This window comes from Scyliorhinus torazame, chromosome 14 (genome assembly GCF_047496885.1).
Source record: "Scyliorhinus torazame isolate Kashiwa2021f chromosome 14, sScyTor2.1, whole genome shotgun sequence".
Classification (NCBI taxonomy): domain Eukaryota; kingdom Metazoa; phylum Chordata; class Chondrichthyes; order Carcharhiniformes; family Scyliorhinidae; genus Scyliorhinus; species Scyliorhinus torazame.
This window is the reverse complement of record NC_092720.1, coordinates 189,907,372-189,929,599: the sequence shown is the minus strand read 5'-3', so window position 1 is coordinate 189,929,599 and position 22,228 is coordinate 189,907,372.

Below are 22,228 nucleotides of genomic sequence, written 5' to 3'. Positions count from 1 at the left end.
AGAGGGAGCGCTGCACCAACAATGCAACACAGAGGGAGCACTGCACCGACAGTGCAACACAGAGGGGGCACTGCACCAACAATGCAACACAGAGGGATCACTGCACCGACAGTGCAACACAGAGGGAGCACTGCACCGACAGTGCAGCACAGAGGGAGTGCTGCACCAACAATGCAACACAGAGGGAGCACTGCACCGACAATGCAACACAGAGGGAGCACTGCACCGACAGTGCAACACGGAGGGAGCACTTCACCGACAATGCAACACAGAGGGATCACTGCACCGACATTGCAACACAGAGGGGGCACTGCACGACAATGCAACACAGAGGGAGCACTGCACCAACACTGCAACACAGAGGGGGCACTGCACCGACAATGCAACACAGAGGGAGCACTGCACCGACAGTGCAACACAGAGGGAGCACTGCACCGACAGTGCAACACGGAGGGAGCACTTCACCGACAATGCAACACAGAGGGATCACTGCACCGACATTGCAACACAGAGGGGGCACTGCACGACAATGCAACACAGAGGGAGCACTGCACCAACACTGCAACACAGAGGGGGCACTGCACCGACAATGCAACACAGAGGGAGCACTGCACCGACAGTGCAACACAGAGGGATCACTGCACCGACATTGCAACACAGAGGGGGCACTGCACGACAATGCAACACAGAGGGAGCACTGCACCAACAATGCAACACAGAGGGGGCACTGCACCGACAGTGCAACACAGAGGGAGCACTGCACCGACAGTGCAACACGGAGGGAGCACTTCACCGACAATGCAACACAGAGGGATCACTGCACCGACATTGCAACACAGAGGGGGCACTGCACGACAATGCAACACAGAGGGAGCACTGCACCAACACTGCAACACAGAGGGGGCACTGCACCGACAATGCAACACAGAGGGAGCACTGCACCGACAGTGCAACACAGAGGGAGCACTGCACCGACAGTGCAACACGGAGGGAGCACTGCACCGACAATGCAACACAGAGGGATCACTGCACCGACAGTGCAACACAGAGGGGGCACTGCACGACAGTGCAGCACAGAGGGAGCGCTGCACCAACAGTGCAACACGGAGGGAGCACTGCACCGACAGTGCAACACAGAGGGAGCACTGCAGCAATAGTGCAACACAGAGGGAGCAGTGCAGCACAGAGGGAGCGCTGCACCAACAGTGCAACATAGATGGAGCGCTGCACCAACAGTGCAACACAGAGGGGGCACTGCACCAACAGTGCAACACAGAGGGGGCACTGCACCAACAGTGCAACACAGAGGGAACGCTGCACTGACAATGCAACACAGAGGGAGCACTGCACCGACACTGCAACACAGATGGAGCGCTGCACCAACAATGCAACTCAGAGGGAGCACTGCACCGACAGTGCAACACGGAGGGAGCGCTGCACCAACAATGCAACACAGAGGGCGCACTGCACCGACACTGCAACACAGAGGGAGCACTGCACCGACAGTGCAACACGGAGGGAGCACTGCACCGACAGTGCAACACAGAGGGAGCACTGCACCAACAATGCAACACAGAGGGAGCACTGCACCGACAGTGCAACACAGAGGGGGCACTGCACGACAATGCAACACAGAGGGAGCACTGCACCGACAGTGCAACACAGAGGGAGCACTGCACCGACAGTGCAGCACAGAGGGAGCACTGCACCGACAGTGCAACACAGAGGGAGCACTGCACCGACAGTGCAGCACAGAGGGAGCACTGCACCGACAGTTCAGCACAGAGGGAGCGCTGCACCAACAGAGCAACACGGAGGGAGCACTGCACCGACAGTGCAACACAGAGGGAGCACTGCAGCAATAGTGCAACACAGAGGGAGCGCTGCACCGACAATGCAACACAGAGGGGGCACTGCACCAACAGTGCAACACAGAGGGGGCACTGCACCGACAGTGCAGCACAGAGGGAGCACTGCACCGACAATGCAACACGGAGGGAGCACTGCACCGACAGTGCAGCACAGACGGGGCACTGCACCGACAGTGCAACACAGAGGGAGCGCTGCACCGACAATGCAACACAGAGGGGGCACTGCACCAACAGTGCAACACAGAGGGGGCACTGCACCGACAGTGCAACACAGAGGGAGCACTGCAGCAACAGTGCAACACAGAGGGGGCACTGCACCGACAGTGCAACACAGAGGGAGCACTGCACCGACAGTGCAACACAGAGGGAGCATTGCACCGACAGTGCAGCACAGAGGGGGCGCTGCACCGACAGTGCAGCACAGAGGGTGCACTGCACCGATAGTGCAACACAGAGGGAGCGCTGCACCGACAGTGCAGCACAGAGGGAGCACTGCACCGACAGTGCAACACAGAGGGGGCACTACACCGACAGTGCAGCACAGAGGGGGCACTGCACCGACAATGCAACACAGAGGGTGCACTGCACCGACAGTGCAACACAGAGGGAGCGCTGCACCGACAGTGCAACACAGAGGGGGCACTGCACCGACAGTGCAACACAGAGGGAGCAGTGCACTGACAGTGCAGCACAGAGGGAGCACTGCACCGACAGTGCAACACAGAGGGGTCACTGCACCGACAGTGCAGCACAGAGGGGGCACTGCACCGACAATGCAACACAGAGGGAGCGCTGCACCGACAGTGCAGCACAGAGGGAGCACTGCACCGACAGTGCAACACAGAGGGGGCACTACACCGACAGTGCAGCACAGAGGGGGCACTGCACCGACAATGCAACACAGAGGGTGCACTGCACTGACAGTGCAACACAGAGGGAGCGCTGCACCGACAGTGCAACACAGAGGGGGCACTGCACCGACAGTGCAACACAGAGGGAGCAGTGCACTGACAGTGCAGCACAGAGGGAGCACTGCACCGACAGTGCAACACAGAGGGGTCACTGCACCGACAGTGCAGCACAGAGGGGGCGCTGCACCGACAGTGCAGCACAGAGGGTGCACTGCACCGATAGTGCAACACAGAGGGAGCGCTGCACCGACAGTGCAGCACAGAGGGAGCACTGCACCGACAGTGCAACACAGAGGGGGCACTACACCGACAGTGCAGCACAGAGGGGGCACTGCACCGACAATGCAACACAGAGGGTGCACTGCACCGACAGTGCAACACAGAGGGAGCGCTGCACCGACAGTGCAACACAGAGGGGGCACTGCACCGACAGTGCAACACAGAGGGAGCAGTGCACTGACAGTGCAGCACAGAGGGAGCACTGCACCGACAGTGCAACACAGAGGGGTCACTGCACCGACAGTGCAGCACAGAGGGGGCACTGCACCGACAATGCAACACAGAGGGTGCACTGCACCGACAGTGCAACACAGAGGGTGCACTGCACCGACAGTGCAACACAGAGGGAGCGCTGCACCGACAGTGCAACACAGAGGGGCACTGCACCGACAGTGCAACACAGAGGGAGCGCTGCACCGACAGTGCAACACAGAGGGGGCACTGCACCGACAGTGCAACACAGAGGGGGCACTGCACCGACAGTGCAGCACAGAGGGAGCACTGCACCGACAGTGCAGCACAGAGGGGGCACTGCACCGACAGTGCAGCACAGAGGGGGCACTGCACCAACAGTGCAACACAGAGGGGGCACTGCACCGACAGTGCAACACAGAGGGGGCACTGCACCGACAGTGCAACACAGAGGGAGCACTGCACCGACAATGCAGCACAGAGGGGGCACTGCACCGACAGTGCAACACAGAGGGTGCACTGCACCGACAGTGCAACACAGAGGGAGCGCTGCACCGACAGTGCAACACAGAGGGGGCACTGCACCGACAGTGCAACACAGAGGGAACGCTGCACTGAGTGCTATCCACCTAACCTGCACAGCTTTGGACTGTGGAGGAAACCGGAGCACCCGGAGGAAACCCACGCAGACACGGGGAGAACGTGCAGACTCTGCACAGACGGTGACCCAAGCCGTGAATTGAACCTGGGTCCTTGGAGCTGTGAAGCAACAGTGCTAACCACTGTGCTGCCCACTAAAAGCCGGATCAGTTAAGGACAACAGATTTCCTTCCGTAAAGGACATTAGTGAACCAGATGGGATTTTACAACAATGGTTTTCATGGTCATCATTAGCGTTTTGATTCCAGATTTCTACTCACCATCTGCTGAGGTGGGATATGAACCCAGGTTCCCCGAGGATTACCCTGGGTCACTGGATTATCCGTACAATGACAATACCACCAAGGCACTGACCAGAGGACATGATCTCAGAGTAAGGGGGGTCACCCAGTTAAGACTGAGATGCGGAGGAATTTCTTCTCTCAGCAGGTAGTGAATCTGTGGAAGTCTTTACCGCAGAGAGCTGTAGAGGCTGGGTCGTTAAGTGTCTTCAATGCTGAGAGAGACAGGTTTTAATCAGCAAGGGTTATGGAGATAAGGTGGGAAAATGGAGTTGAGGATTATATCAGGTCAATCATGAGCCCTTTGACTGGCACGGAAGACTTGATGGCCCCCGAATGACCTCCTTCTGCTCCGACAGTTTCTGATCTCAAGGACTGGTGCATCTATTGCGTTTCCGGATTATCTGATAAATCACTAAAGGTACAAGCTTACATCTTACTAAACCGAGCGGGCCTCAAGGCCTTAAAGAAGTGGGTACAGAGATAGTGGCTCCGCTGGTGGGAACGAGGGTAACTGGAGTCCACCAATATAAGAAGGTCAGCAAGAAGCCCGAGAGGGAGGGCAGCACGGTGGCGCAGTGGGTTAGCACTGCTGCCTCACGGCGCCGAGGTCCCAGGTTCGATCCCGGCTCTGGGTCACTGTCTGTGTGGAGCTTGCACATTCTCGCGTGGGTTTTGCCCCCACTACCCAAAGGTGTACAGGGTAGGTGGATTGGCCACGCTAAATTGCCCCTTAATTGGAAAAACTTAATTGGGGACTCTAAACTTAGTTTAAAAAAAAGAAACCAATGGGGAATTCAGGAGACATCTCGTTATCCAAAGAGTCACTACAGGGGGGTGGGGGGGTGGGCGTTGAAGCAGATTGATTTAGTCATGAGCTGATTGAATGGCTGAGCGGACTCGATGGGCCGAATGGCCTACTTCTGCGCTTATGTCTTGTCATCTTATGGTCTTCAGGGCACTTAGGGACGGGCATTAAATGCTGCTTTAGCCAGAGGCACCCAAGCCCCATGAATGAATTGAAAACAAATAATAAACGCGACTCCTTTATCTCGTTTGAATGTAAATAGTGTACCAGATTGGAGCTGGGGAGGAAGACATCCACAATGTACTGAATGTGAGCTGCAGACAGCTCACTCAATGTACGTCCACGCACACATCAAGCACCAGCACAGTGCCCAGCTGGCAAGTAGCCACATCCCGCAGAGATAAAACAAGAATGTTATAAAAAGCACTTCCAGCAAATGTCTTAAATGAAGGGGTTGGCGAGGGGGAGGTGTACTCGACGCTGAGGGGTGCAGCTCTAGTCCACCTATAGATCAAGCAGGTAATGTGGCCACTCAGGCTGGCAGCAGCCATTCTGAGGCATGAATAATTCAGCGTTGTTATATTTGCTGACCTTGAGGGTCCCAGATCTCATCAGTGCGTAGATGGGAAATGTTCCACACTTTCGCTTACGGCACACTGTGAGTACAGAATTAAAGCAATATATACTGGTATTAAATACACAGCCCCCATTCATCTCACAGCTACCGCTGCTTTCACCATCCGCAGCAGAGTGAGGAAATGTTGCATGTCTGTATCTGTATGCGCTTCAAGGTGTGTGTCTGTCTGTCTGTCGGTCTGACTGCCTGTCTGTCTGTGTGTCTGACTGCCTGTCTGACTATCTGTTTACCTGTCTGCCTGACTATCTGTCTACCTGTCTGCTTGCCTGATTGCCTGTCCGCCTGACTGTCTGTCTGCCTGTCTGTCTGACTGACTGTCCATCTGCCTGTCTGATTGCCTAACTGTCAGTCTACCTGACTGCCTGTCTGATTGTCTGTCTGACTATTTGTCTGTGTCTGTCTGTCTGTCTGCCTGCCTGTCTGATTGTTTGTCTGACTGTTTGTCTGTGTCTGTCTGTCTGCCTGTCTGTTTGTCTGCCTGCCTGCCTGATTGTCTGTCTGACTGTTTGTCTGTGTCTGTCTGTCTGCCTGTCTGTCTGTCTGCCTGCCTGTCTGATTGTCTGTCTGACTGCTTGTCTGTGTCTGTCTGTCTACCTGTCTGTCTGTCTGCCTGCCTGTCTGATTGTCTGTCTGACTGTTTGTCTGTGTCTGTCTGTCTGCCTGTCTGTCTGTCTGCCTGCCTGTCTGATTGTCTGTCTGACTGTTTGTCTGTGTCTGTCTGTCTGCCTGTCTGTCTGTCTGCCTGCCTGTCTGATTGTCTGCCTGACTGTTTGTCTGTGTCTGCCTGCCTGCCTGTCTGTCTGCCTGTCTCTCTATCATCTCTTACCCTATCTCTCTGGCCTCTTTTTATTACCTTTTCCCTCCCTCCTATCTGTGTTCCTTGTGAAAGGCTATTGACCAAAAATGTTTCTCTCTCTACGGATGCTGCCAGACCAGTTCACAGTATCTTTGCAGTGCAGAAGGAAGCCATTCGGCCCATCAAGACTTCTCTGGCTCTCTGAAAGAGTGCTCTACCCTGTCCCTCTCTCCTGCCTTATCCCTGTAACCCAGCACATTCTTTCTTTTCAAGTAGCAATCGGGTTCTCTTTCAAATTCCTCGATCGAACCTGCCTCCATTACCCTCTGGGTGAAGAAAATAATCCTCCCATCACTTCCACTCCCTCTTGTCCATTATTTGGAATCACTTTTGTTCTTGATGCGGGGGGGTGGATGGGGGTGGGGGGGGGGGGGGAGGGGGAGCAGGGGGAGCGGGGGAGGGGGGCGGTGGGGGAGGGGGAGCGGGGGGGCGGGGGAGGGGGGCGGAGGGGAGGGGGAGCAGGGGGGAGGGGGCGGGGGGCGGAGGGAGAGCGGAGGGGAGGGGGAGGGGGAGGGGGGGCAGAGGGGGGTGGAGGGGGCGGGGGTTGGGGGGGACGGAAGGGGGGGTGGAGGGGGGGGCCGGAAGGGGGGGTCGGAAGGGGGGTGGGGTGGAAGGGGGGGGGTCGGAAGGGGGGCGGGGGGCGGAGGGGGGTGGCGGTGGGGGAGCGTAGGGGGTGGGACGGGCAGGCGGGGCAGAGGGGGTGACCGGGGGGGGCAGGGGGGGTGGGGGGGGCGGAGGGGGGGTGGAGGGGGCAGGAAGGGGGGGTGCGGAGGGGGGGCAGAGGGGGGGGGGCGTGGTCCAGCAGGGGTGGCAGCCTTGCATTACAGAGTGGTAGAGGTTAAGCTTATGAAGGTACCTGGTATAACTCTGTACAGTGTTTCGCCTCTTTACATCTCAACTATTTACAAAATGTATTTACATTTCAGAATGAAGCAATTAGTCGATCGGGGGCCCTGGTCGTCCTCTGCGATCGGCGTAGCTGTGGTGGTGATGCAGGCGGTGGCTCGGGCGTCTGTGGCTCCGGGAGTGTGGCTTCGGCTTCTTCGGCAGCTGCTTCATCACCCCTCGCCGGGACCGGTGGGAAAACCGACCCACCTGGGAAGGGGGCGGCTGTGGGGTGCGCCGGTGGGAGGGACGGTGGGACTGGTGGTGGGGGGGGTGGGTGTATCCAGCGGGCGGCAGGTCCCGTAGGGAGACCGTATCCTGTCGGCCGTCGGGGTACGCCATGTAGGCGTACTGAAGGTTAGCGTGGAGTAGATGGACCCTCTTGACCAACGGGTCCGATTTGTGCGCCCGCACGTATTTGCGGAGCAGGATGGGTCCAGGAGCTGCCAGCCAGGTCGGGAGCGAGGTCCCAGAGGAGGACTTCCTGGGGAAGACAAGGAGACGTTCGTGAGGTGTTTGGTTGGTCGTGGTACAAAGCAGTGACCGGGTGGAGTGGAGGGCATCCGGGGGGACTTCTTGTCAGCGGGAGACTGGGAGATTCCTGGACCGTAGGGCCAGTAGGACGGTCTTCCAGAGCCTTCCGTTCTCCCTCTCTACCTGTCCGTTGCCCTGAGGGTTGAAACTGGGCGTCCTGCTCGAGGCGATGCCCTTGCTGAGCAGGAATTGACGCAGTTAGTCGCTCATAAAGGAGGACCCCCTGTCGCTGTGTATGTAAGCGGGGAACCCGAACAGCGTAAAGATACTGTGGAGGGCTTTTATGACAGTGGCTGCGGTCATGTCGGGGCAGGGGTTGGCGAATGGGAACCGGGAGCACTAGTCAATCACGTTCAGGAAGTACGTGTTGAGGTCGGTAGAGGGGAGGGGCCCTTTGAAGTCCATACTGAAGCGTTCAAGATGACGGGAAGCCTTTATCAGGTGCACTTTCTCTGGCCTGTAAAAGATTTGGCAGTTCCTGGTGGCGATCCTGACCTCGATGGAGTAGGGCAGGTTGCGGGTCTTGGTGAAGAGAAAGAATCGAGTGACCCCCGGGTGGCAGAGGTCCTCATGGAGGGCTCGGAGGCGGTCCACTTGTGCGTCAGGAGGTTCGTTTAGCTTCCTAGGACGATACAAGATCTCGTAGTTGTAGGTGGAGAGTTTGATCCTCCACCGTAAGATCTTGTCGTTTTTTTATGTTGCCCCGCTGTGCATTATCGAACATGAAAGTAACCGACAGTTGGTCAGTGAGGAGAGTGAATCTCCTGCCGGCCAGGTGATGCCTCCAATGTCGCACAGCTTCTACTATGGCCTGGGCCTCCTTTTCAACTGAGGAATGGCGGATTTCTGAGGCGTGGAGGGTGTGTGAGAAGAAGGCCACAGGTCTGCCCGCTTGGTTGAGGGTGGCCGCCAGAGCTACGTCGGACGCATCGCTCTCGACCTGGAAGGGGAGGAACTCGTCGATGGCGCGCATCGTGGCGTTTGCAATGTCTGCTTTGATGCAGCTGAAGGCCTGGCGGGCCTCTATCGACAGGGGAAAAACCGTGGATTGGATCAGCGAACAGGCCTTGTCAGGGCCTTGGAGCAGTGCGGAAGGGGGAACTCCATAAGGGGGCGCATGGTTTCAGGATCGGGGCCTATAACTCCATTATGCACTACGTAGCCGAGGAAGGCTAGGCGGTCGGTGCAGAACACACATTTATCCTTGTTATATGTGAGGTTAAGGATTTTTGCGGTATGGAGGAATTTTCGGAGGTTGGTGTCGTGGTCCTGCTGGTCGTGGCCGCAGATGGTGACATTATTGAGGTACAGGAATGTGGCCCGCAAACCGTACCGGTCAACAATTCGGTCCATCTCGCGCTGGAAGACCGAGACCCCGTTAGTGACACCGAAGGGAACCCTTAGGAAGTGGTAGAGCCGCCCATCTGCTTTGAAATCAGTGTATTTGCGGTCGCTAGGGCGGATGGGGAGCTGGTGGTAGACGGACTTTAGATCCACCGTGGAAAAGATCTTGTATTGCGCGATCTTGTTGACCAGGTCGGATATGCAGGGGAGAGGGTAGGCGTCCAGCTGCGTATATCTGTTGATGGTCTGGCTATAGTTTATGACCATCCTATGCTTGTCCCGGTCTTCACAACCACTACTTGAGCTCTCCAGGGGCTGTTGCTAGCCTCAATGACACCTTCCCTCAGTAATCGCTGGACCTCTGACCTAATAAAGGTCCGGTCATGGGCACTGTACCGTCTGCTCCTGGTAACGACGGGTTTGCAATCCGGGGTGAGGTTCGCAAACAGGGAGGGCAGATCGACCTTGAGGGTCGCAAGGCCGCAGACAGTGAGGGGGGGTATAGGGCCGCCGAATTTGAAAGTTAGGCTTTGGAGGTTGCACTGAAAATCTAACCCTAGGAGTGTGGCAGCGCAGAGGTGGGGAAGGACATAGAGCCGGTAGTTTTTAAACTCCCTTCCCTGGACCATGAGATTCGCTGAGCAAAACCCCTTGATTTCTACTGAATGAAACCCGGAGGCCAGGGAGATTTTCTGGTTAACGGGGTGAACGGGTAGAGAACAGCGCCTTACCGTGTCGGGTGTATGAAGCTCTCCGTGCTCCCAGAGTCGATCAGACAGGACGTCTCATGCCCATTGATGAGCACCGTCGTTGCAGTCGAGAGTGTTCGGGGCCGCGACTGGTCCAGGGTCACCGTGGCTAGTCGCGGCAGCAGTTGGATGTTCTTTTCGTGCGGTGTGTGGTCATCTGAATTGGGGTCCTGGGAGCCCAGCCAAGATGGCGGCGCCCACTGGTCGCATATGGCTGGCGGCGTGCAAGATGGCGGCGCCCATCCCTCGCACCTGGTGGCCGAGAGACAAGATGGCGACACCCGGAAGCCACACGTGGCCCTGGAGGAGGAAGATGCCGGCGCCCGCTGGCCGCACGGGGCCCGTGCATAGGGTTGTGGTGGCGGTCCGTATTCGCCTCCTGGGACAACAGCGACTGCCCGGGCCTGGCATACCGCCACAAAGTGGCCCTTTTTGCCGCATCCTTTGCAGAAGGACGAGCGGGCCGGACAGCGCTGTCGGGGGTGCTTGGCTTGCCCGCAAAAATAGCAGCGGGGCCCCCCGGTGTTTCCAGGCCGTCTCGCAGCACAAGCTTGTGGGGGGATGGGAGATGCATCGGGGTCAGCCGTGGGGGGGGGGATTTCCACGCTGCCCAGGGGGCTGCTGCGCGGTCGGCGATGTAAGCGCGGGCGTTTCGGGAGGCTACATCCAAGGAGCTGGCAAGGGCCCATGCCTCCTTGAGGCCTAGAGTCTCTTTCTCCAGCAATCGCTGGCGGATTTGGGAGGACAGCATACCTGCAACGAAAGCGTCCCGGATCAAACGTTCTGTGTGGTCGCTCGCCGAAACTTGCGGGCAACTGCAGTTTCTCCCCAACACCAGGAGTGCAGCGTAGAATTCCTCCAGTGATTCCCCGGGGATGTGGCACCTCGTCGCTAGTAGATGTCGGTCGTAGACCTGGTTTATAGGGCGAATATAATGTCCTTTCAGCAGATCCATTGAGGCCTCAAAGTCGTCCGCATCCTTGATGAGGGTGTAGATCTCTGGGCTCACCCTCGAGTGCAGAATTTGTTGTTTCTGGTCTTCCGTGGGTGTGTTTTCGGCCGTGCCGAGATATCCGTTGAAGTACGCCAGCCAGTGCTTGAAGGTTGCCGCTGAGTTTGCCGCGTGGGGGCTGAGTTGCAGACACTCCGGCTTGATTCGGAGCTCCATTCTTTAAAATCTAGCTTATTAAATTGATCAATAACTCCAGAAACTAGATTGGAGACAATTGAAGGCTTTATTACACGAGATATTTCCCCCAGCAGCGCAGGTACAGAAGGCAGCTGGGGCGACACGGGCTCTTATACCCAGCCTTGCTACACCAATGGTCTTCCGGCATTACAGAGTACCGTAATACCTCTAATACTGACTACCACACCCATCGCCTGAGGTGTGGTGATCGTCAGGTTAAATCACCACCACCTCAAAGGGGAAAGCAGCCTATGGTCATCTGGGACTATGGTGGCTTTACCTTTACAAGTTCAATATGACCTCCTTAAGCTAACACTCAATACCCCTATTAATAAAACCTCTGAAACTGCTCTCTCAACTTGCCCTGCTATCTTCAATTACTTATGTACATAGACCCCTTTGATCCTGCACCTACTTTAGAATTTCTCCCTTTGTTTTATTCTGTTTCTCCATATTCCTCTTGCGAAGATGAATCACCTCACACTTTGCTGCACTGAACTTCATCTGCCACTTGGCCGCCCAATGCACCAACATGTCAATGCCATTTTGTTCAAGACTCTCCTCGTGACAGTTGACAAGGTTTCCAATCTTCTGTAAGTTCTAAAATCATGCCCCACACACCGGTCATTAATATGTGTCAGGGAGAGCAAGGGTCCCAACACTGATCCCTGGAGAACTCCACTACAAACCTTCCTCCAGTCTGAAATAAAACCAGTTAGCGCTACTCCATGTTTCCTGCCACTCAGCCAATTTCTTATCCAAGAGCCTACTTTCTCGTTTATTCCATGAGTTAGAGTTTGTTTTCACAAGTCTGTTGTGTGGCACTGTATCAAATGTCTTTTGAAAATCCATATATACCACATCAACAGCATTGCTCTGATCAATCTTCTCTGTACCACCTCAAAAAGCTCCAGTAAGTTAGTTAAACATGATTTCTCTTAATGAATCCATTGTTTCCCTTAATTTTCATGCACCCGTCTAAGTGACTATTGATTTTATCCTGAACTATAGTTTCCAGAAGTTTCCCTGCCACTGAGGTTGAACTGACTGCTCTGTAATAATAATAATGTTATAATAATCTTTATTATTGTCACAAGTAGGCTTACATTAACACTGCAATGAAGTTACTGTGAAAATCCCCTCGTCGCCACCTGTTTGGGTGCACAGAGGGAGAATTCAGAATGCCCAATTCACCTAACAGTACGTCTTTCGGGACTTGTGGGAGGAAACCGGAGCACCCGGGCCGACGTGAGCCTGGCGTGGTGGAGAGAGAGAAAGAGGGCGTGCGGACAGTGTCCGGCACTGCCACACTCCGCCGAGAGCTGTGCCGCTGGCTGGGGGGCTTCTACCAGGGCTGGGGGAGGTTGGACGGGAGGGGGAGGGGGAGTGGGTAGTGGGGGGGTGCCCAGTAGGTGGATCCGCCGTTAGTGTTAGCACTTAGACGCAGGAACAGCGGATCCAGCCCACAATATTTTGGCCTCCACTAATTGCTGTGCTAACAAGTTTGACAGGCTCACCGCTCTCTGGGTGAAGACATTTCTCATCATCTCTGTCCTAAATGGTCTACCCCCCCGTATCCTCAGACTGTGATCCCAGGTTCTGGACACACCCACCATCGGGAACATCCTTCCTGCCCCTACCCTGTCCAATCCTGTTAGAATCTATAGGTGTCTAAGAGATCCCCCCCCATTCTTCTGAACTCCAGCGAATACAGTCAGAGCCGATTCAATCTCTTCTCATACGTCCGTCCCGCCATCCCTAGAATCAGTCTGGTAAACCTTCGCTGCACTCCCTCGAGAGCAAGAACATCCTTCCTCAGATAAGGAGACCAAAACTGCACACAATATTCCAGGTGTGGCCTCACCAAGGCCCTGTACAATTGCAGCGAGACATCCCTGCTCATGTACTCAAATCCTCTCGCAATGAAGGCCAACATACCATTTGCCTTCTTTATCACCTGCTGCACCTGCCTGCTTAACCTTCAGTGACTGGTGTACGAGGACACCCAGCTCTCGTTGCACATCCCCATCTCCTAATTTATAGCCATTCAAATAATACTCTGTCTTCTCGTTTTTGCTATCAAAGTGGATGACCTCGCATTTCTCCAAATTATACTTCATCTGCCATTCATTTGCCCACTCACTCAACGTGTCCAAATCGTACTAGACATCTGCATCCTCCTCACAACTCACCCTCCAACCTAGGTTTATGTCATCTGCAAATCTGGAGAGATCACATTTTGTTCCCTCGTCTAAATATATATATTGGTAATAGCTGGGGACCTAGCACCGATCCCCGCGGTACCCCACTCACCCCACTGTCTACATACTTGAAAAAGACCTGTAATTCCTATTCTTTGTTTCCTGCCTGCCAACTAGTTTTCTATCCATCTCAATGCACTACCCCCAAAATTAAATCTCATGCGCTTTAATTTTGCACATTAATCACTTATGTGGGACTTTGTCAAAAGCCTTCCAAAAGTCCAAATATACCATATCTACCGGGTCCCCCTCGTCAACTCTACTAGCTACATCCTCGAAGGATTACAGTAGATTTGTCAAGCAGGATTTCCCCTTCACAAATCCATTCTGACTCTGTCTGATCCTGCCAGTTTCCCAAGTGCTCTGCTATCAAGGGCGGGATTCTCCACCCCGCCACATTTCTGTTTCACCCCGCCGGCCGGATGCTCCATTATGCCGGCTGGTCAATGGGGTTTCCCATTGTGGGGCAGCCCTTCACCGGCAGGAAACCCCCAGGCTGCCGGCAAAATGGAGCATCCCGCTGGCAGAGAATCCAGCCCCAAATCTTTGATAATGGCTTCTAAAATTTTCCCCAATACTGACATCAGGCGTACTGGTCTATAATTCCCTTCTCTCCGCCTCCATTTTTAAATAGTCGAGTTATATTAGCTACCCTCCAATCTGCATGAACGGTTGTGGAGTCTCGAGAATCTTGGAAGATGACCAACAATCCATCTATTTTTTGACAGCCTCCCTCTGCAACCGGATACTTGACTTCCTGACCCATAGACCACAATTAGCAAGGATAAACAACATCTCCTCCACCATAGTCCTCAATACCGGGGCCTCACAAGGCTGCGCACATAGCCCCCTACTATACTCCTTATACACACACGTTTGCGAGGCAAAATAGCTCTAACTCCATCTATACGTTTGCTGATGACACGGCCGTAGTGGGTCGGATCGCGAACAATGATGAGTCAGAATATAGGAGGGATCTAGAGAACCTAGTGGAGTGGTGTAGCGACAACAATCTCTTCCTCAATGCCAGCAAAACTAAAGAGCTGGTCATTGACTTCAGGAAGCAAAGTACTTTACACACCCCTGTCTGCATCAACGGGGCCGAGGTGGAGATGGTTGTCAGCTTCACATCACCAACAATCTGTCCTGGTCCACCCACATCAACGCTATGACCAAGAAAGCACAACAGTGCTGATATACCATCAATTCACTGCGAGACTATGAGAACGAGTGAACATAAGTCTTTATTATCCAGGAACTTGCCTGCCAGTGTCTGCTGTACAAATGAGTGCCGCCCACAGGTGGCAGGTCTATATATCGCCCCGGGGGGGGGGGGGCGGAGCCGGAGGCGGAGCCCACCGGGGTTCTAGTACAATACCTGGAAGTAGATCGTATTGCCATTTCCTGCCCACAGGTCACAGTACTATACAGACAGCTCATATTCAGGTGAATACATTCACCACAAGCGCCTATACTTTCTCAGGAAACTAAGGAAATTTGGCATGTCCACATGGACTCTGACCAACTTTTACAGATGCACCATAGAAAGCATCCTCTCTGGCTGCATCACAGCCTGGTATGGCAACTGCTCGGCCCAGGACCGTAAGAAACTGCAGAGAGTCGTGAACACAGCCCAGTGCATCGCACAAACCCACTTTCCATCCATTGACTCCGTCTACACCTCCCGCTGCCTGGGGAAAGCGGGCAGCATAATCAAAGACCCCTCCCACCTGGCTCACTCACTCTTCCAACTTCTTCCATCGGGCAGGAGATACAGAAGTCTGAGAACACGCACTCCAAAACAGCTTCTTCCCCACTGTTACCAGACTCCTAAACAACCCTTTTGTGGACTGAATTGACCTCTTCACACATCTTCTCTACTCAGTAGTACTGCACTCCTGTATGCTTCACCCGATGCCTGTGTCTATGTATTTATAAACTGTATTTATGTATGCCCTATGTTTTTTGTCATGTATGGAATGATCTGTCTGGACTGTGCGCAGAACAATACCTTTCACTGTACCTCGGTGCACGTGACAATAAACAAACGCATATCCAAGAGCCATTTTTCGAGTTGGAGGGAGGCAGAGATCTCAGAGGTCATAGGGCTGGAGTGAGGGGGTGGGGAGGGTTTGCATGTGGTGGCAGCAAGTGAGGTCATGGGGAGATTGTAAACAACGATGAGAATATTGAAACCTGGTGTTGTGGGACCGCACTCCAGTCCAGTGGAGAACAAGGGGAAAAGGGGAGACAGGAGAGGAGCGAAGAGGGAGAAGATATGCTGGTGGGTTTGAGAAGATACGGGAAAGGAGCGGAGCAGAAGGTGGAGAAGTGGGAGAGGGGGGGATGGAGAGATAGAGAAAAAAGGAGAGAGGGAGAAGATGAAAGGGTGGAAGTGAAGGGGGAAAAGGATAATGGGGGAAAATGGAGGAGAGCGGGGATGGGGGAGAAGATGATTAGAGGAGAGGAAGAAGGTGTAGATGGGAGGAGGGAGGGATCAAGGGGTCATGCAGAAGAGGAACCGCCGAGAATCACCCTTCGAACTCGTATCTCCCGTGTGTGAGGAAGCGGCCAACACTATGCAGTCGCAGCCAGCGCATTAGGGCCCCTTCGCCACTTCAGAGTGATGGTGAGTGTTCGAGTCTGCCCCTGGATGATACTGCGTTGCCTGGTGGATTTGTCTGTGGATCCAGAGAGATCGACTCGCCACCTCGAAGAGACGGGGAGCCCCCCCCCCCGGGATGGGCGGACACCCTCAGGCTCTGCGTTCTGGCTGCCCACAGAAAATGCACCAGTTGCTGTTGCTGAGGGAGGCAGGGGGTGTAATGCGGAAAGCTGAGAGCTGGTGAGACTTTACTGGCACGGCAATCCAGTGGGAGATATTGATACGGATATTAAAACAATCCATCATTGGCATAGGACTCTGACATCCTTTGCAGTCCGTGACAGGTGTCATCGACACGGCTATTGCGAACCTTGTGGAGATAACTGTCCCTATGGGTGAGGTGCTTTTACTCACTTCTTTTGCTTGTTCTTTTCTGGGCAAAAAGGTGAATAATGTCAGGTGGTGAAAAAGCAATTCATGCACTGAACTGATCATCAAAGAGGCAGGAAACTGGGGACATGATCTGTCTGGATTGTACGCTCGTCTGGGAATCAGCCAGATCTGCAGGACAGATCGAAAGTGACTGCTGCAGCAAAACAAAAAAATTAATACTGTTATATCTCTAGTTAGCCGCAATGGGAAAAGCTACGGAGGTTTTATTAAGAGGAATTGCTCATCCAATCTAAGGTGGAGAATTGAAGTCCGCGCAGACACGCTCTGCTGACATCACAGCACACCACGTGACGCTTCACCAACAGGGATGTATTCTCTGATACATAGCACCCCTCCCCCTTTACATCATTAGTACAACGACTTAATATAATATAATAATCTTTATTGTCACAAGTAAGCTTACTGCAATGAAGATACTGTGAAAATCCCCTAGTCGCCATACTCTGGTGCCTGTTCAGGTACACAGCTTGAGAATTCTGAATTCACCTAACAAGCACGTCTTTCGGGACATGTGGGAGGAAACTGGAGCACCCGGAGGAAACCCACGCAGACACGTGCAGACTCCGCACAGACAGTGACCCAAGCCGGGAATCGAATCTGGGACTCAAGAGCTGTGAGGCAACAGTGCTACCCACTGTGAGACTGTGCCACCCAATAACAAGCTGTGTAAAGGGGCAGCACGGTGGCGCAATGGGTAGCACTGCTGCCTCACGGCGCCGCGGTCCCAGGTTCGAACCCGGCTTTGGGTCACTATCCGTGTGGAGTTTGCACATTCTCCCTGTGTTTGCGTGGGTTTCGCCCCCACAACCCAAAGATGTGCAGGGTAGGTGGATTGGCCACACTAAATTGCCCCTTAATTGGAAAAAATAAATTGGGTACTCTAAATTTAAGAAAGAAAACAAGGGGCGAGATTCTCTGACCCCCGCCGGGTCGGAGAATCGGCGGGGGCTGGCGTGATTCCCGCCCCCGCCGGTAGCCGGATTCTCCGGCACCGGATATTCGGCGGGGGCGGGAATCGCGCCGGTTGGTGGTCCCCCCCCCCGCGATTCTCCGGCCCGGATGGGCCGAAGTCCCGCTGCTAGAATGCCTGTCCCGCCGGCGTGGATTAAACCACCTCTCTTACTGGCGGGACAAGGCGGTGCGGGCGGGCTCCGGGGTCCTGGGGTGGGCGCGGGGCGATCTGGCCCCGGGGGGTGCCCCCACAGTGGCCTGGCCCGCGATCGGGGCCCACCGATCCGCGGGCGGGCCTGTGCCGTGGGGGCACTCTTTTCCTTCCGCCTTCGCCACGGTCTCCACCATGGCGGAGGCGGAAGAGACTCCCTCCACAGCGCATGCGCGTGGATGCTGTGAGCGGCCACTAACGCTCCCGCGCATGCGCCGCCCGGAGATGTCATTTCCGCGCCAGCTGGCGGGGCACCAAAGGCCTTTTCCGCCAGCTGGCGGGGCGGAAATCAGTCCGGCACGGGCCTAGCCCCCCAAGGTTAGGGCTCGGCCCCCCAAGATGAGGAGGCTGCACCTTTGGGGCGGCGCGATGCCGGACTGATTTGCGCCGTTTTTGGCGCCGGTGGGCGGACATCGCGCCGATACCGGAGAATTCCGCCCATGGTGTGTGAAGGCTTCAACCGTGATACGAGGTTTCACTTGATTTTACCATAACATATTGATCAATCCTAAAAACAATCTTAATTGTGTCACATTTTGAGGATGTGATCCTTCAAAGGTTGTTGACATCTTCTTCGGCCCATTGTGTAAACCATCTTTATCGATGAAGTGCCCCAGATAATTTATGGCTCTGAGACTTGAAGATTGGGGTTCTGTAAATGCTTCAGAGTAGCTTCCAAGTTCTTCAAGTGTTCCTGTTCACTTGTACTGGTGCTGAGGATGTCATTTAAATAACTTTGCACCTCATTCAACCCATTTAGAATTTAATCCATGGACATCTGAAAAAGAGAATGGGCAGATGTTATTCCAAATGGAAGTCTTTTGTAACAAAACAGACCATTGTATGGCACGATGCTGAGTCTTAGCTGTGAATTTGCAGCCACATTCATCTGTAGATATGCCTGTGAAAGATCAATTTTACTGAATTTCTGCCCTCCTGAAGGCCCAGCAAACAAGTCTCCACTCAGAGGCAATGGATAATGATCTGCGCACTATACCAGTTTTAAAATCTCCACATATTCTCACTGAGGCATCACATTTCAATACAGGAACAATTGCTGTTGCCCAATCACGTGTAGCAACTGGTTCAATGACTCCTGTTTGAACTAGCTTTCCTAGTCCTTTGTCGACTTTTGGCCTGATGCCATGTGGTACAGTTCTAGCTGCTGAGGCGTTTTGATTTTTAACACTTGCACTTCAACTCCAGTCATTGAGCCTAACGAATCTTCAAACACCTTCTCACACTTCATCAGAAGTTATTGCAAGTTTCTCTTTGTATCCATTAGTTGATCTGCTGCTCCCCAGTTCAATCTAACTTTTGCCAACCGAGCTCTGCCAAATAAAGCAAGAAAACGTCCACGGCCAACCTGAAGAGGGAACTCGCTGTCTGTCCATTTACTTTGGCTTTCAGTACAATGCATCATAGAAAAGTTACAGCGCAGAAGGAGACCATTCAGAGTTTAGGGTCTCTGCCTTCACCAGCAACTTGGGCAGCAAATTCCAGACTCCCACTCCCCTCTGCGTAAAACCTTTTAATGGTACAACCTTTTCAGTGTACATGCTGAGGATCGGATTTGATGGTTTTAAAGGCAGATGCTTCAGCTTTTGATCATAAGTTGTCTCAGGTATTAATGACACAGCTGCACCCATATCCACTTCCATTTTAATTTGACGCCCGTCATGTTTTAGGAAAGCCCAGAAACGTTGATTGACCCGCACCAACAAGACGCCAAGTTTCAGCTCCTGCTATGTTGACTCCTAAGGGGTCTTGAAGTTTGCTTACTAATTTATAATGTGGAGATGCCGGCGTTGGACTGGGGTGAGCACAGTAAGAAGTCTTACAACACCAGGTTAAAGTCCAACAGGTTTGTTTCAAACACTAGCTTTCGGAGCGCTGCTCCTTCCTCAGGTGAATGAAGAGGTCTGTTCCAGAAACATATACATAGACAGATTCAAAGATGCCAGACAATGCTTGGAATGCGAGCATTAGCAGGTGATTAAATCTTTACAGATCCAGAGATGGGGTAACCCCAGGTTAAAGAGGTGTGAATTGTCTCAATCCAGGACAATTGGTAGGATTTCGCAGGCCAGATGGTGGGGGATGAATGTAATGCGACATGAATCCCAGGTCCCGGTTGAGGCTGCACTCGTGTGTGCGGAACTTGGCTATAAGTTTCTGCTCGGCGATTCTGCGTTGTCGCGAGTCCTGAAGGCCGCCTTGGAGAACGCTTACCCGGAGATCAGAGGCTGAATGTCCTTGACTGCTGAGGTGTTCCCCGACTGGAAGGGAACATTCCTGCCTGGTGATTGTTGCGCGATGTCCGTTCATTCGTTGTCGCAGCGTCTGCATGGTCTCGCCAATGTACCACGCTTCGGGACATCCTTTCCTGCAGCGTATGAGGTAGACAACGTTGGCCGAGTTGCGCAAGTATGTACCGCGTACCTGGTGGGTGGTGACTAATTTACAGATCTGGCTTGCTGCTTAGATGTGTTTCTTTTCTTGCACATTCTTGAAGTTGGAGAAGTTTTCTGAGCAGAACATGCCTTGGCAATACGGCCCTTCTTGCCTCAGTTCTTGCGTATATTTGTTCTACTCCAGCATTCCCTCGCTGAGTGTCCAACATCGGTGACATGGTTGCACCTTTGCAGCCTAGTTCTTGTGGTATTTTGTGGATCTTCACTCTAGCCCCTAACTGTGAAGCTCCTCTCATTGTAAGGTCCATAGGAGCAGCAACTTCCACAGCAGCTTTTAGAGGTAAATTGCTCACGGTAAGCAGCTTCCTCCGAACAACCTGTCCGCAAACCTGGGGCGAGATTCTCTGACCCCCCCCCCCCAGGTCGGAGAATCGCCGGGGGCTGGCATGACTCCGGCCCCTGCCGGTTGACGAATTCTCTGGCACCGGAGATTCGGCGGGGGCGGGAATCGTGCCGCGCCGTTTGGCGGCCCCCCCCCCCCCGCGATTTTCCGGCCCGGATGGGCCGAAGTCCCGCTGCTAGAATGCCTGTCCCGCCAGCGTGGATTAAACCACCTCTCTTACCGGCAGGACAAGGCGGCGCGGGCGGGCTCCGGGGTCCTGGGGGGGGCACGGGGTGATCTGGCCCGTGGGGGGTGCCCCCACGGTGGCCTGGCCCGCGATCGGGGCCCACCGATCCGCGGGCGGGCCTGTGACGTGGGGGCACTCTTTTCCTTCCGCCTTCGCCGCCGTCTCCACCATGGCAGAGGCGGAAGAGACTCCCTCCACAGCGCATGCGCGGGGATGCCGTGAGCGGCCGCTAACGCTCCCGCGCATGCGCCGCCCGGAGATGTCATTTCCGCGCCAGCTGGCGGGGCACCAAAGGCCTTTTCCGCCAGCTGGCGGGGCGGAAATCAGTCCGGCACGGGCCTAGCCCCCCAAGGTTAGGGCTCGGCCCCCCAAGATGAGGAGGCTGCACCTTTGGGGCGGCGCGATGCCGGACTGATTTGCGCCGTTTTTGGCGCCGGTGGGCGGACATCGCGCCGATACCGGAGAATTCCGCCCATGGTGTGTGAAGGCTTCAACCGTGATACGAGGTTTCACTTGATTTTACCATAACATATTGATCAATCCTAAAAACAATCTTAATTGTGTCACATTTTGAGGATGTGATCCTTCAAAGGTTGTTGACATCTTCTTCGGCCCATTGTGTAAACCATCTTTATCGATGAAGTGCCCCAGATAATTTATGGCTCTGAGACTTGAAGATTGGGGTTCTGTAAATGCTTCAGAGTAGCTTCCAAGTTCTTCAAGTGTTCCTGTTCACTTGTACTGGTGCTGAAGATGTCATTTAAATAACTTTGCACCTCATTCAACCCATTTAGAATTTAATCCATGGACATCTGAAAAAGAGAATGGGCAGATGTTATTCCAAATGGAAGTCTTTTGTAACAAAACAGACCATTGTATGGCACGATGCTGAGTCTTAGCTGTGAATTTGCAGCCACATTCATCTGTAGATATGCCTGTGAAAGATCAATTTTACTGAATTTCTGCCCTCCTGAAGGCCCAGCAAACAAGTCTCCACTCAGAGGCAATGGATAATGATCTGCGCACTATACCAGTTTTAAAATCTCCACATATTCTCACTGAGGCATCACATTTCAATACAGGAACAATTGCTGTTGCCCAATCACGTGTAGCAACTGGTTCAATGACTCCTGTTTGAACTAGCTTTCCTAGTCCTTTGTCGACTTTTGGCCTGATGCCATGTGGTACAGTTCTAGCTGCTGAGGCGTTTTGATTTTTAACACTTGCACTTCAACTCCAGTCATTGAGCCTAACGAATCTTCAAACACCTTCTCACACTTCATCAGAAGTTATTGCAAGTTTCTCTTTGTATCCATTAGTTGATCTGCTGCTCCCCAGTTCAATCTAACTTTTGCCAACCGAGCTCTGCCAAATAAAGCAAGAAAACGTCCACGGCCAACCTGAAGAGGGAACTCGCTGTCTGTCCATTTACTTTGGCTTTCAGTACAATGCATCATAGAAAAGTTACAGCGCAGAAGGAGACCATTCAGAGTTTAGGGTCTCTGCCT